Source organism: Homalodisca vitripennis, chromosome 7, assembly GCF_021130785.1.
Source record: "Homalodisca vitripennis isolate AUS2020 chromosome 7, UT_GWSS_2.1, whole genome shotgun sequence".
Taxonomy (NCBI): Eukaryota; Metazoa; Arthropoda; class Insecta; order Hemiptera; family Cicadellidae; genus Homalodisca; species Homalodisca vitripennis.
The window spans coordinates 100295865-100312310 of NC_060213.1; the positions used below are offsets into that span (position 1 = coordinate 100295865).

General features: G+C 33.5%; 1 long non-coding RNA gene across 1 annotated transcript; it reads left to right on the forward strand.

Annotated features, from left to right (window-relative positions):
- Window positions 1–8859: 8859 nt before the first annotated feature.
- On the forward strand, window positions 8860–16111 carry LOC124366097. Its single transcript, XR_006922777.1, has 3 exons — window positions 8860–8974; window positions 11857–12053; window positions 12397–16111. It is a non-coding gene; the product is annotated as an uncharacterized LOC124366097 (long non-coding RNA).
- The last annotated feature ends 335 nt before the right edge of the window (window positions 16112–16446 follow it).

The window sequence follows — 16446 nt, forward strand, 5'->3', positions numbered from 1 at the left end:
TTAAATCTTTTGGGTTTCACTCGCAGTGTTCATGAAAGAAATATTGAAGTAGATTCGTTTGTTAGACTGGTTTATCTACTCTGTCATATTGTAATGTAAGTTATTTCTATTTCAATATAATAATGATTTTTATTCTTTCATTCTTTTAAAATTTCACGTTTTGAGGATTACTTAGGACCAAGCTAACAACGTAGTCAGTAATGTAGTTGGCTGATAATATATTAAATTTAATATGTGGGTACCATTATAATGGGTTCAGTAATTGAAATGCCACTCTCCGGGCGCCTGCAAGGGAACAGAATACAGCTTATGATACATTTCATTTTCTTATTTCCAAGTATTGGCGTCCACACATTTATCCAATAATTATTATTGTTAATATGACACTCCAGCAGTAAATGGCAACTTTATTACTCGATATAACCGGCAAATGGCAACCCTGTTACTCCAGATAACCGATAAATGTCAACCCTGTTACTCGATATAACCGGCAAATGGCAACCCTGTTACTCGATATAACCGGTAAATGGCAACGCTGTTACTCGAGATAACCGGCAACGTCAGGAAAACCCTAAATAGCATTATTAAATTAGGTAAGGTATTACCAGTTGAAAAATCGGTGCAGTAGACTACAAAATTATTTGTGGTCAAGGCCTTGCGTATATGACTGTATGCAAATGTCTTGTTAATAATATCCATGCAAAGTATTGGAATTTCAGTTCAGTGTCGGTGAATTGAATAACTTGTATATTTCAGATAGGTCTATTCCAAATAGATAAGGCAACCCTGGCGCTGGAAAAACTGTATACATGTAAGTACAGGTGTGTTTTTGTGCAATAATCAAATACAGCAACAAAACTCCATTCACCAACTGGATGTGAAAAAATATAATAAAATATTTCATTTAAAAGAATTAGTATACTATCAAATTACAGTTTTAACTAGAAATATTAAAATATGTATCAACCAATAAATTATATAATGTAGCCCAACAATGACACTCATACATTACTTTGTCTATTTTAGTAGCCCCCAAATTTGTATTTATGTAAACGCATACATGTATACACAATAACAATTTTATAAACACACATAAATACGTATTTATTTAGTTCATGGTACATATTATTGTTTTATATAATACATAAAATAAATAACATTAGGTTTTTTTCTTATAAATATATAACATTAAAACACCAGTAAAATTACAATTATAATAGTAACAAGAACACAATAACAGATTCGTTTTTTACCTCGGGTACTATAGATTTTCTACAGCTTAAATTTTTAGTATCCCTAAACGAATGTGTTCCGTCGTCTCCGTTTTTCAAATCGAACAGTTTAAGAACCTTAAAGATACTGTAAAGGTAAAATTTGTATTGAGCAGTATAATTGAAAAGAACTTTCCCTGGCTTTTTTGTTTAGTATTATTCGTAATACATAGAATTTTGTATCTCACAGTCTATCTATTTTTTGAATACGCTACATGGGCAAATTAATTCATATTTAATTATAGCAGAGAAAATATGCAAACATATTTTAGCATATAAGTAGATTTGTTAAAACATATGTAAAATAAAAAAGCAGTTTCTAATGAAAGTGCCCACGAAGGAGTGAATGGTACAGAAACACAGTGGTTTATCTGGAAATCGAATTTGATAACTTGTTACAATAGTGAATAGACAGTTGACAATTCATTTCTCTAGCCTTATTATTGGACAGCCGAAGACCTATTAAAGGCGTCGGTGATGAGATAGTTTTCGTTAGAGAAGGGATCGGTATAAAAACTCTGACTCGCGAATCTCAGAGTCTTTTTTGTGTGTTCAGCTGTTTTATTTGAGGTGCACACGATCTTAATTTTGTTATGTACCCAATTCTTGCTATAGTAGAATAGTAATAGCCGATTCATGATTTTTGTATAGGAACTTCATTATCAATTAATATTAGCCTTATCTTACAGGGATATTGTATTGGTATAATACAAAAGAAATTTACAAGATTGGGAGAACTCTAAATAATTAACGCAACGTTGATTGAGATTACGAATTGTAGCGACATTTGTTCAAGTTAAGGTTTCAAGTTTAAAATCAGCTACAAGTTACTTGCAGTAGAAATTTAATATTCAACAGTCAGTATCAATTTAATGCATCTAGGTTACAAGTTGGTCGTAAGTAATAGTTAGGAAGAAAAAAATTTAATTACAGTTTTTACTTTAAATCCGTAATAACAGAAAAACTAAGTGACACACGTGGAACGAAGAAGTTTTCAACGAAGTCTTAATTCAGTAGTAAATAGTTTCGCTTGCAATATAGAAAATGTGCATTTTATTTTTAATTAAATTATAAGTTTTTTATTTTATTTAAATTTCATAAGAAAGTTTAATTCATATTTCATTTTAATTTTGGTTTAAAAGGTAACTTTAATTTAATTTATTGTACTTAAATTAAAAAAGGTTTTTTGCAATTTTTATTTTGAAGTTTATTAATAAAAAATGTTTTAAAGCAATTCAATACAGTATTATCGTGCCTAACTTCACTAAGAATTTAATTGATTAGTATTTAAACAGGAAACATAAGTGCAGATAAATTAATCAAAAATCTATGTAAAGAGATTTTGTGGGTTTAGCGGTTGTCTACACTGTTAATACTCTATATAGGGATCCCAACAAATTAATCCATGCTGCAGTCTTGATTGAATCAATGGAAAATACAAAGTTCTTAATAATACTGAACTACATAAGCACTTTAACTATTGTTTTATAGCAAGGCTCTGAATCAAATTTTTGAGTTTTAAACAGGACTCGTATAACCACCCAAACTTTCATTCTCAAATCCTAATTTAGTTATCCTAAAAGTTTGCAATATTTGTAATACCTCTAGATTTTAGCCTTTTGTTTAAACCTAAAAGAAAAACCTCACATTTTAACTATAATAAATTTAAAAAATTAATATAAATATATTCTTTTATATCAATAATGATACTGAGAACTTTCAGGAGAACAAATCAATCTTTTTTGAACAGGTAGACAATAGGTTGACTGAAAGGAAACCAAAAGGAATATACCTCAAAATAATTTTAACTTTGCCATTGGTTGCTACACTTTTTTTAATATTCCAGAAATATATCCAAAATTTAATAAATCCTAACTATTTAAATATGAGCACCTATATATTTTATACTTTTAGTATTAATATATACATTAGTGAATTATCCGGTTTTGATAGTTATTTTAATTTCATATTTTAATCCTTCTCATATTAACTCATAAGGATACTAAATCTATAATTGATTAAAGTGTAAAACGAAAAAGCTGGCGCCCACAAGTGTAAAACGTTTTAAAAAGTAGCACTTCTTGGTAAATTTATTGCGTTCAACTATTTCAGGAGTTACCTACTTCCAATAATTTCAATCAGTACGAAATAACAGAAGAGGAACACAGTTTATACTCTTTTAATAACCCTGAATTATGATTTTTACCTTAGTAGTTTATTAAAAAAAAAACATTTTTTCCTTACGGTGAGATTAATATTTATGAATATTTTTAATTAAACAATTTCATACTTTCAACATTTCGAGCTCATAGTACTTGGTATATGTATTATCTTGTTTATTAAAAATACATTTATACTATTACTATGATATAATTATAAAACTCACATCGTCGCACAAATCAGATTATTATATTTAAATTAATTTCAATATATTATGTGTTTAAATATAAATGCCTGATTCCTGTAATAAACTTAAATGACAGTGTGTTTACCATATCCGGCAAAACATTTTATCCTTATTCTCATCCTACAAAATTAATGCTTTTATTTTCAGCTATATGAAAGGCAATGGGGTTAAGCAAGGATTAAATAACAATAGATTTAGCCCTTGTAGTTGTAGTATGAACACTATTAATGGGTTCGTCTTCAAAGCGTCTGCCATATGAGAGCTGATTGAAATACACTTGACCCCATTGCAGTTACAAAACCTTGGATGGACAACTTATGTCACCAACAGAAGGCAGGTTTACCTGGATAATCTCAAAAAATACAGCTAAAAATTGGCCTAATATTATGCGAAGATATTGCTATAAACTTAAAACTGATACTAAATATATGTATGGTTTTTAATACTAAAGTAGTCTTGAGAATGGCACTGCCTACCATTGATGTAACGTGAGACAGGCCGTTTCACATGCGAAACTCAAAATCAACTGCTAGATCCTGAGTCTTACTTTGTCTTACTTTATTAGTACACGTTTCATCAATAATATGACTTATTGATCAGCTATAATAAGTACCTGAATAAACGTGAACCTCTTCCACCATGTCACGAGTTACTCTAATAAGGATAGTAGTAAGGACCCAGCAGGGATCACTTCAGGCTGATTTATATCTTCCAGTTGAACCCACCACTGGGCACAGCAACAACCGATGAATCACTTAAATCTGGGCAACCTTATGGATGTCCAGGAGCGGCACATCACTAACCGCAAATGTGGAGATTCTGGGGTCCATGGGCAATTCGATACGTCTAGTATACTGTGGGAGGTGACTGTTGGAGTTGGTGGGGTTTGTTCCCTAACCTCAGAGGTTCTTGCTAGCCTCAACAATGGTGTGACACCCCCTGCCTACTTTGACTGGAGAGGCTGGTTCAGAGCTAGCTTCCTTTTCTCCGGCGATACATGACTGAGAGGTTGTCCTAATTCTTCTTCATGGATCTCGATAGGATGCTTCCCCTACTCCCTAATCTTACCCATCCTGAATATCTTGTCATTCCGGAAGCTTACAGGACTAAGTGCAATTTATAAGTTTCTTCTCCTAAGAGGACAAAAAAAGCAAAAGGGAATTCTTAAAAACTAATGGAGATTCCACGTAGATAATTAGGCTATATAAGTTACAGATGATGAAATCTCATATAACTGTACTCAGTTTTTTTACATATATTCAGTGAGATTCTTGTTACCTTCATGGTTATCCATAATGTCAAATGTTTGCTAATGGCCAGCCTAATCTCATGGAGTGGCTTGCACCATTATCGAACTCAGTGTTGCTTATATAGAAATGAAGCTTCATGAAATAATTCAATTCTAGAGGACAGTTGTGTTCAAGATTTCGTGCAAATAGACAAACAGAACTTCAAACAAGCAGAAATTAAATTTATTCCCATATCTCGGGTGATAGGCTTCACTACCGCTCAACCAATAATAAATTCATGGTATATTATTCCATTACAAGCCTTATTTCTTGTGTTCACGTGGGCTGAAACATACCTAACACCTACTGTACATGACTGTCACTAGCTCAAGACTTAGTTAAGCTATTATAAATGTTAATGTGTAAATAACAAGTCAAAACTTGTTAATCCAATTATAAAGATCGTATCTACTAGACGAGAAAAAGCCGATGGTGGGCGGCCTATTTGAATTTTAATACGCGCTTCCCGCGACGGGCTGACTATGAGAATATCGCGAGTTTCCTTGAAACTATACCAAGATGTAAGAGTAGGTTTCAACATAAAAACATTCCTACAACTGAATATAAGCAGAAGTTCCATATTTACAAGAATCTTTTAATTATGACGTGTGTAATAATATTAAAATCCAATGTTTGTTTGTTAATTCAATTACATTTAACATTTAAATGTAAAATACAATTAATTGTACTCCTGCGTAAACTTAGATATCAATGTACGTTTTTATTACTATTAACACCAATGCAAGACTTTTACCTATCGAACATCTTTTCATTTTTAAAGTCCTGAGATTTGTTTTTATTCGGAGCGGAAATAGAGAAAATATCATGCCAAATCATCTTTACAGTACGAGAAGCTTTCAATGTAAATATTTTAAAATACCCAAAGTAAATAAATCGATTTTCCATCATTTCTTTAAGTAATTGGGTCCGAAAAGACTTGATCAACTTCCGCTTCACATAAAAATGCAACACATGAAAAATATTTTTGCAGGATGACAATCACTTGGCTTTATTGTCAACAGGGCGTAGGCTAACTCACAAGCTGCTTAAAATAGCACTTTATATTTTATACTATACATATACTCTTTACATTTTAACACAATTACGTTTTCTAAACTTTAAATTATGTATTGTACTCTTTAAACAGAATTATTTACCATCAGATGTTACAGCAGGCGGATACAAAGACTTTAATGATTGTCATGATTCTTATTTGTAATTTTTATATTTTTATATTTTTTACAACATTGTACTCACAACTTTTTAAAGTGGCCAGTTTAATTTCTCAAACGCATTCATTATCCATTTGTTTGTTTACTTCGGGTCAGCGTGGGAGGCGTTTGTCCCTTGGAAGTTTACAATGGGATATTGTTTCGTATTCCTCTATTGCCAATGTTTAAGTTAAATTTAAGGAATGCCTTATTTTTACCAGGCGAAGTTAGGGCTAAGAGGCCCCCTGTAATTCTTAACCTAAAGCTAACCGAACCACCACCAATGGCCAGAAAGGCAGTCTGCTTTCAAGGACAGGATCGTTCAGCGGTATTCCATCCAAGCAGCAGCCTCGCTGGACATTGCTTGATTCTGTTAGGTAGCGATAACCGCTGTACTCCCTACACTGCAACAGGCAAAGAAAATACTAATATTTTAACAAAACTATTTCTGCCTTTGTTGCATTTTCTTCTTTATATTTCAGCATGGTGACAGTGATTCTAAAGTCCTTACCATGTGGATAACAACCAAGGTTTCGTAAACGCAGACTAAAAGAACACATCACCGTGTCGAAAAGTAAGTCCTACGCAAAGACTTACTTATTTGCTATCACATGGAAAGTTGGTGAGATATATAAATAGATAACAAAAATTGTAATGAAATAAGTTTCATATAGTTACTTTTGTCTTTTTATTCTTTTATAGTGACTTGAATTTCACAAAATAGATTTCATTTTTACGCTTAGATGATTAAATTAAATTGTATTAAAAAGTGTGTAGGATAGATAGTTTAGTGATAGAAACCAAATTAAGCGTGTTACAGTAAAGTAATTATTTACTCCATAATTTGTGGCTAAAATCTTGTCAAGGCCATATCACATGTGATATTTAACATTAAATACCTAGAGGTTAAGTACTCGGAAGTTGAATTTTCAAACACTTTTAAGAAACATATATTTGTTATCTCTGTTTTCATTTAAAAACTAGTGCAAATGACCAACTGAATTGTAGTGATTGTCCTAAGCCTGTACGACAAGTTATTCGTACATCTCACCAAGTCATACAAAACCGCCTGTATTAATTGAGCGTAACTGACTATGTGCGTTAATATTTTATGTTATTCCATACACAATTTTTACAAGAAATGTATATGAATCGTCAAATTTAGAATTATAACATTTTCTATTCATTCTACCAAAAAAGTCTCTTTCATACGTACATTGTTTGCAGTCACACTCTCCCACACAAGTCTCTACTCAGTATGCCAATCAAGGGCCTATCAGTCCTAATTGAATGCCATAAACTCGTCCGTGTTGTAAAAACCCTCGATCAAGGTGTATTCCAAGGAATTTTGGTTATGTACACCTCTTCAATTTTAGTATTGTTCAACATTACTGTAGGACTTTTTCACAATCAGAATTGTATTAAGTTTAAATTTTGTTGAATTGGTTTTGAAATTGAGATCATTAAAGTGTTGAAATGTGTTGTTGAGCTCAATGAATGTTACTTTTTCGAGTTCTTCGATTGAATTTGCTTTGAGACAGAAATCTGTGTCATATGCATACTGGACAATAATTGGTCCTTGTTGTACAGATCAAAAGAGTAAAGGACTAAGAATAGAGCCCTGTGGAACTCCATACCTTAGTATTTCCTGTTTTGATTGAAATTTGAAATTCCTACCAATTGAACTCAATTACTGAGAAACGATCCGAGTCGCTTGAGGGGGATTCCTCGTATGCCTTAATGCTTTAATTTGTTAATGAGGATACAATGGTCAACGCAGAGGGTGGTTAACCATCTTTTAACTGTAATTCAATAAGTAACGTAGTGTTTCAAATTTCAGTCATTGCCTTCCTACAAAATCGTAAGCAAGACTGTTTTCATTACGTCTAACACAACACTCTAATAAAGTGATTCCATTTACTAATGACCTTTGGAACAATATCACTTACCACAAGAGAGAGACCAAAATGTTAATCCCCTTTTAAAATTATTCTGCCTATCTTATTTTTTTACAGCCCAAGGGTTCATCTTATCATCCTGTATAGGAAGAAGATACAGTAAAAGTCAACTGTGCAGATAAAAGTGCTTTTGTCTCACACAGGTTTGAATCAACAACATTTCTAATTTATATCTGTTTCTCATATTACTAAGTTGGTTCAAACAATAATTTTAACTGTTTAAAATCCCCTAGTAGGATTATTAGTTGATCTTTCGCATTTTACCATACTCAGTTTTCATTAAAACTTGCAATGCCAGCTATTAAACAACCTGAGGTACTACTGTTACTTTACCACTTTTACCACTTTTACCTTTTTAGTACCACTTTTAATGTATCTAGATAAGGCATTTATCATATATAATAAAATTACACATTAGATAGGTTGCAATCCACTCCAACTGTGAATATAAGAGTTGTTTGTAATATTTAAGAAAAAAGAGAAACGGGATTTTTAGACTCATTTGAACACAATATAACTAACCGATGTGTTGTTTCTGCACTCTTGTTATTGGCGACATGTCATTTTTTATAATTAAAACTCAGCTTTATGATGAGACACGCTCAATATTTTATTCTGCTTTACTTGCCTAGGGGAATCACTGACTGAGAACGAGTCAAGAAAAATGAATTGATTTGTAATTTGTTTTATTTGTAAAAGAGCAAATATTTATTTTGCCGAGTAGATATGTCAATGTTTGCATAGAAACGAATGAGTGCCCTGATAATGAATGCCGTGTCTCTATCATCCAACTGAAGTAAACATGAAAATATCAGTCTGAACCATGCTCCTATTAATTGTAAGTATTTATTGCCAGTCAAAATGTTTGCAATTATTCGGTGTCTAATACTACGAAACTTACTTCTGGAACTACATATTATTATATGTCTAGCATATGTTGTAAAATATATACCATTACAACTGGTTTCGCTGTATCTTTTACAAATGCCCTAAATATTGTGTTTGTCTCATTGATTAATTTCAAAACTGTCATCACAGCCATGGTTTATGTACTTGTATAAACCACTTTACATTATTTTATAGTGTTAATATTTAATCACGTGTTTTAATGGTGGACACTTTATTTAAAAAATATCAGCCATTTGTCACAAGTAAAGTTGAAGCATAACAAATGGAAAAACTATTTAGGTTTAAAAACTGTTAAGTATTAAGTATCATTAGACAGTAATCATTGAATAGTTTACGCTTAAAATTTTAGCTGTCGGTAACAACGATAACAATACGCGACATCATATGCCGGGTAAAAGGCTTTGATAAAGGCGGATGCACAATAATTTCAGATCTATAAGTATGAATATAACAGAATAAGACTATCTCACTTGATTGTTTTCAAATTCCGGCGTTCAGTACCAAGGAGTAGGGACAGTCACTAAAGTCACTTGTGATTCGGCAGTGACTGAAACCTATCCAGTGAGTGGGCTGAGCCATTAGACCGCACAGTCAGAGTACCAAGGAGTAGGGCCAGTCACTAAAGTCCCTTGTGGTTCGGCAGTGACTGAAACCTATCCAGTGAGTGGAGCTGAGCCATTAGACCGCACAGTCAGAGTACCAAGGAGTAAGGCCATTCACTAAAGTCCCTTGTGATTCGGCAGTGACTGAAACCTATCCAGTGAGTGGGCTGAGCCATTAGACCGCACAGTCAGAGTACCAAGGAGTAGGGCCAGTCACTAAAGTCCCTTGTGGTTCGGCAGTGACTGAAACCTATCCAGTGAGTGGAGCTGAGCCATTAGACCGCACAGTCAGAGTACCAAGGAGTAGGGCCAGTCACTAAAGTCCCTTGTGGTTCGGCAGTGACTGAAACCTATCCAGTGAGTGGAGCTGAGCCATTAGACCGCACAGTCAGTCAGAGTACCAATGAGTAGGGCCAGCCACTAAAGTCACTTGTGGTTCGGCAGTGACTGAAACCTATCCAGTGAGTGGGGCTGAGCCATTATACCGCAAAGTCAGAGTACCAATGAGTAGGGCCAGCCACTAAAGTCACTTGTGGTTCGGCAGTGACTGAAACCTATCCAGTGAGTGGGGCTGAGCCATTATACCGCAAAGTCAGAGTACCAATGAGTAGGGCCAGCCACTAAAGTCACTTGTGGTTCGGCAGTGACTGAAACCTATCCAGTGAGTGGGGCTGAGCCATGAGGCAGACTAGTAAAAGTACTAAGGAATACAGCTAGCCACTGAAGTCACAAAGGTCAGTTGCAGTCGCGCGGAATCTAAATCCGATCTAGTGACCTGAGAAATGTCACCAGCAACGTCAAAGTACCAAGGAGTAGGGCCAGTCACTGAAGTCACCAAAATCATTTGTAGTCAAGCATTGACTTAAGCCGATCCAGTGAGAAGGTTCGCGACATGAAATCGGCAACGTTAGAGTACAGAGGAATATGACTAGTCACTTAAGTCACCAATGACACTTGTATTAGAACAATGAATGGGACCGTATGGGATGAATAAAATATGGATATATTAATGTAATGAAAAGTAACTAAAACCCTTTTAAAATGTTTTTATTGACATACAAATATTTCGGTGTTTAACCCTCTTCAGTGAACATTAACCTCTAAATAGAAAAAATATATAAAATACGGATAGTTTATGCAATGAAATGTATGTGTGATTTTTAAACTATTATTGACTTTTAAAGTATCGTTATTAAATACAAAACAACTATTATTTGGCTATATACGAGTATTGCACGTTTATAGTTTTTGTTACATAAAAACATAATATTGAAGTGGTTTTCAGCAAACTATGGACCTGGGAGATTCTGTAAGGAAAAAATCCAGTATTGGCGTTGTTGACTGGATTCACTTGCAGATTTTGTACAAGAACGATAATTGAACCGTCAAGTCTAGAGCCAATAAACAGGCCGAAAAACAAATCAGGCATAATGGTTATGAGGAAATGTTTGTTAAGTTGGCAACATAATTTCAGCCTGTCCGTAAGTGTAGCTATATGAAATGTAGTTGAATCTGGATGGTGCTACCATCATCTGCGCTCGATAAGGCGTATTTTCATCAGCGGAAGAATAATTTATTTAATATCATAAGTTTAAAAAAATAGTTCAACCCCAACCAATACAAATGTATCATTTCTTTATCAGCTAAAAACCATCTTTTGACGCCGTATTTTATTTAAAACAACGATAATTATCAGTTCAATATTAAGGAAGGTAATAACCTTATGATAAGGAATTTCCAGATAAACAATGCGATATCAGCGTTCTACAATCGATTGGGATATTGTCAGCAAACTGAAGGCAAACACTTTGAACATTTGTTATAACTGTTTTGGTAAGTGATTTGAAGTAAAAGAAGTAAAATAAAAGATTAAGTGTCTCAGTTTTCTCTAACAACCAGAATGTTTGCATTTGAAAAATTCTGTATTTTATAATCTTTGAGTGTCCGCCATTTTGTAATGCGTCAACTGTTTTACGTCAGATTTTCGCCAAAATGTTTCAATTAAAAAGAGCTTTAATTTGATGTACGACTCGACCTATGCTTCTATTTAAGAATTTTCACCAACCCCTAGCGGGACGTCCCCCATAAGCAGGATATCATGGTGAAATACATAAAATAATAGTTTTATATGAGCAAAAGCTTGATGTAAATTTTGGTTCTTATATTGTAATTAGTTCAAAAGTTATTAGACCGTCCCGGGACTTTTCAGCACCCCTGTATAATATCATAAGGACACGGCAGAACACGAACCATAGGATCCAGGCGGCTGTGGTCCAAGCGATAGCTGGACGTAGACGAGCTTCTGTCAGCTATGACAACAGACACAGAACCAAGTAGCAGTTCCTCACCAAGTCAATCAACTGCGACTCTCTCCCTTCAAGATAATGAAGACCGGTGAATACAGTGGTAAAGAATTTAGGTTATCTATGACCTCATTGTAATCATGTTCCGTTAGATGAGAACTTATTTCTTTATTGATTTTGCAATTGAAAACGTAAAATGTACGAGAAACTGTTTGAATGAAATCGTTGTCAGTAAGTCATCTGTTTTAAACAGCATGTGTAACAAGTTTGCCTAAACTAACACGGTATAAAAGAGCTCATGTCTGAACATACTTAAACTTATAGCAATAATTAAGTATGAATTGAATATAATGAAAACAGAAAAAGTAATAGTGTTGTTCTTACTGTGCAGTTTAAGTTTTCTGACTCCAAAAGAGGCATGCTAAAGCTATTTTTATTATTTGCAGAAAATTGAGCTGAAGAGGCCCTCCTTCGTAACACAGACTGCCGGAATGAACACGTAGTTTGTTGTAACCATCAGATCAGACAACAGATGTTGCTGAAATTGTTTTTATTGTTGTTGTGGAAGATAAGTTAAAAAGAAGAATGTGTGTTTTTCCATTTAACAAGATTGCTGTTCTGGAATTAAAACAACGTATCTTTAAGGTACACCCTGACTGAATAAAAGGTGGCACGAGGTGTGGTACCAGCACAGAGAGTTTAATTTTAATTAGATATTTATCTATTAACAGGAGTATGTTTTTATCTACGGTTATATGCTTTGGTAATGTTTGGCCAAATACTACTGTTGGAAATGCACCATCACATAACTAATATGTATATAAAAATAAAGTTTCATGCAAAAATTTAGGTCTTCAGAGATCAAATCCTTCTCGTGATAGCAACAATTTTTTCATTAGATTGGGTTTTATAGTGATTATGGTAATTAGTACAAGTTTTAGTAACGAAGTTACCAAAAGATTATGTTGCATATTTTATGGTAGCAAAGCTACATCTGCTGTTATACCGCACGTTAAATCCCATATGACTGTTCTCAGTATGTTTACTTACGCATTCATCTATTCTGCTTGTATTCGTTGTAGTCTTGGATATTGATAAGATCAATGTAAAAATATTTACTAACGATCAGCTAAATCCTGTTGAGTGACACACAGCATCATCAAACTGAGTGTCACCTATATAAAAATAAAGGGTTATGGGAAATTCCAAGTATATACTTGAAACTTTGCTCAACTGGCCAGAGCAGTTTGATTTTCTAGGTATCTATACAAAATTAAATTTCTACCCCCTTGAGTGATTGATAACGTTAACACTCAGCCGAGCATTGTTTTACCACATTTTGAACCATATTACATGTACTATGCAGCGGTATTTGTAACTAAGTCACTCAGTTATATCGATTATAAACCACATCTAGAGGCACTGTAATTGACACCGTTAGACCACTGGAAAATGCCTGTTTACCTGAAATGTTTAATGTTTGATCTCTCAAAAAATATCTAAAACCTCCTTAACAATAGTAGTTTTGTCCATGAAAATGTCCCTTCAAATCCCGATATTTCCAGCACCGCTTGTCATAGCTTGAATCTAATTTAACGGGGGGTTCAAAAATGTCAACTGGTTTTTTTCGTATTTTCGAGCAATAATATTTTTCAAACGATATATAGTATCTTACAATAATAATATTTTATTCACATTTTTTTAAGATATGAAAAAGTTACAGCTCAATGTGACCCACGAATGAAATTTCTCTAGTCGCATACCCACCTTTTACTCTCTCAGGGGAACTCCTTGTCCATTCGGCAGAAAATCTTAATAGGTAGAAAGTAATGCAGGGAACCACGCTTAGAAAAGATTGCCCCAACCGAAATAGAAAGGTTTAAACGCCACCATTACGTTTGGGCTGAATCTTCCGAAGTTTGGTTTACTTTGTTTGCTGTAACTTTTTCTTATAAGTTTTTATAACAAATAGGAAAGTAAAGTGGACATCAGCTCGGAAACCTCAAGTTAATTTTCGCCGGTATTTGTATTTAACAGAAAATTCAAAAATAATATTTCTACTTGATTACGCATATAATAATAATAATAATTTTTATTTTCCATTCGTTAATTTACATGAATATAACATAATATGTCCTTGGAAATAACTGACCACAGTTACAAGTATGTGTGGCCAGTGAGAATTATTAAATATAAACAAATTTACAACATCCTTAAACTAATTATATAAATACACAGTACAAAAATGATAAATGAGTCCAGTCTCGATACATCCAAAGACACTCTCTGTGGCGCTTGGTTTACTTATAAAATAAATAATATATGTACAGATTATATTCCTATAATAGGTGGTACTGCAGTTCAACTTAACATTTCTCACATAGTATACGTACTTATACTTACAATTTTTAGAAGAAAAATAAAACAACAGACGAGAAAAAAAATTAAACTAGTTTCGACATATGTACAGAATTTATACCAAGCAAACATTCATAAAGTCTACATCTTGTTTTAAAAATAACCACTCTTTTAATTTTCCGGAAAATATTTTTAAGTTTAATACAACTTTTTACCTCATGTGGTAATTGATTAAAGTATTTAGGCCCTATATATTGGAAAGATTGTTTAAAAAATACTTTTTGTAACTTTTGGAAGTTTGAATATTCTATTTGATCCACTTCTTGTATTGTGCATTAAATTTGTTGTTCCAGTGTTTCCACTTTTAAGATAAAATATTCTTAAGACTTTGTAAATAAATAGATGTTGAACAGGAAGTATCTTTACTGTATATTAAAGTAATTGTTATCTATTCACAGTTCAAACTAGTTTCATACATCACAAACGTGTTCGTTGCGCTTGGAAGTGAACTCATCCAAGCCTGTGCACTGATAATGTGTAGTATTATTTCATAAAAGGACACTCCTGCTTGCTCTTCGTGACCACGCTGTCTTCTCACACGGTTAGATGGTAGATTCGGTTTTTATTCTTTGAAATTATACATACACCCTTTGTAAAACTGGTCCATTACACTGTACTACCGGTAAACCTTTCCTTCATTCTCTTTTTTTTATTACATTCCAACGGCAAACAAGCGAAAGTACAAGCGGGTAGTATACATATATAAATATTTAAATATCAACTGAAAGAAAGAAACATTGAGTTAAATAACAATAAAGTTGACAGTGATAACAATCTAACAAAAACAACAACATAAATGATTAAATATAACAATTAATAATACAAGTAAATAGTAACAACAAACGGCATAATACATAACAACAAAGCAGTAAACTATTCAGGAACACAACAATCAATATGAGGGCTAACAAGCATAACAATGAAATAAATTACCATACAACATGTGAAGATTAGAAATTGTGTATCTACACAAGACCGCGGAGGGATGCCAGCATTCTTCCCCGGATGGTCGAAGCACTGTCGTGAAAAAGATCGACGAGGTGGCAGAAGTTATTTCCCAGTCTCATTGTTCGGGCGAGGGGACCATGAAAATCCTTAGTATGTAATTTACGAGCTTTGAAAATGTATATACTTTGAATCGGGTCCCTAATCATTAAAATTAGGTTTAGCCTAAATTATTTTCAACAATTAGTCATTATAGCACGCTAGGTGTGACTCATTTATCAATTGTAAAATACAGAAAAATCTGCATTGGAGAGGTTAAGATGTCGGCTAGAGTTTTTTATCGTTGGAAACGTTGCTGCATAGAAGCCTTAGATTAAATGGTATGGAGTAAGCATGTAGGAACTGGCTACCAGACCAACATGGCGGTATATCCTGCATTCTTCGCAAGCAGCTAGCAAGCGTTTAACAGCGGTAATGTGGAGGTTTTATATTTAATAAACTCTGGTTTTGTAGTATGTGCCAGCGTATTCATTTCAATTTTAAATATCTATTGAATACTAAGATTTATAACCACAGATTATGTAGAATAATAAACAAGGTTGGTAACTAGAAGTACAGTAAGCGATCGAAGAAAGGAGAGCAATGCATATAAAGAACGATCCGAATCAAAAGGTAAGGTAATAGTAAGAAAAAAACTTATGTTTTCCTTTTAATAGTAGCCTAACTAACTAAATAAAATTACCATCCTGGTCCGGTACTTAAACTGTGACTACAATCACGTTTAATAAAAGTAAAGAAAAGCTATAGCTACAATTCCATAATAAAAATGTTCTAAATAGCTTATAATAGTTCATAAAAAGTTATATGTTTCATTCGGTCATAGATAACGAACTTGCGTTCTATGAAGACTTCGGACGAAAATGGCGGGATTGGATTCAACAGCCTTATTAACATAGTTAACTAAAATGCCTAACTAACTAAAATCGAGCACCCAGCGGGGATCATTTGGCTGGTTTATACCTTCCAGTTGAACTAACCACTAGGTATATAAAAAACGGTGTATTACTAAAATCTGGGAAACCTTATGGATGTCCAAGAACGGCACATCAATAACCACAAATGTCGAGATTCTG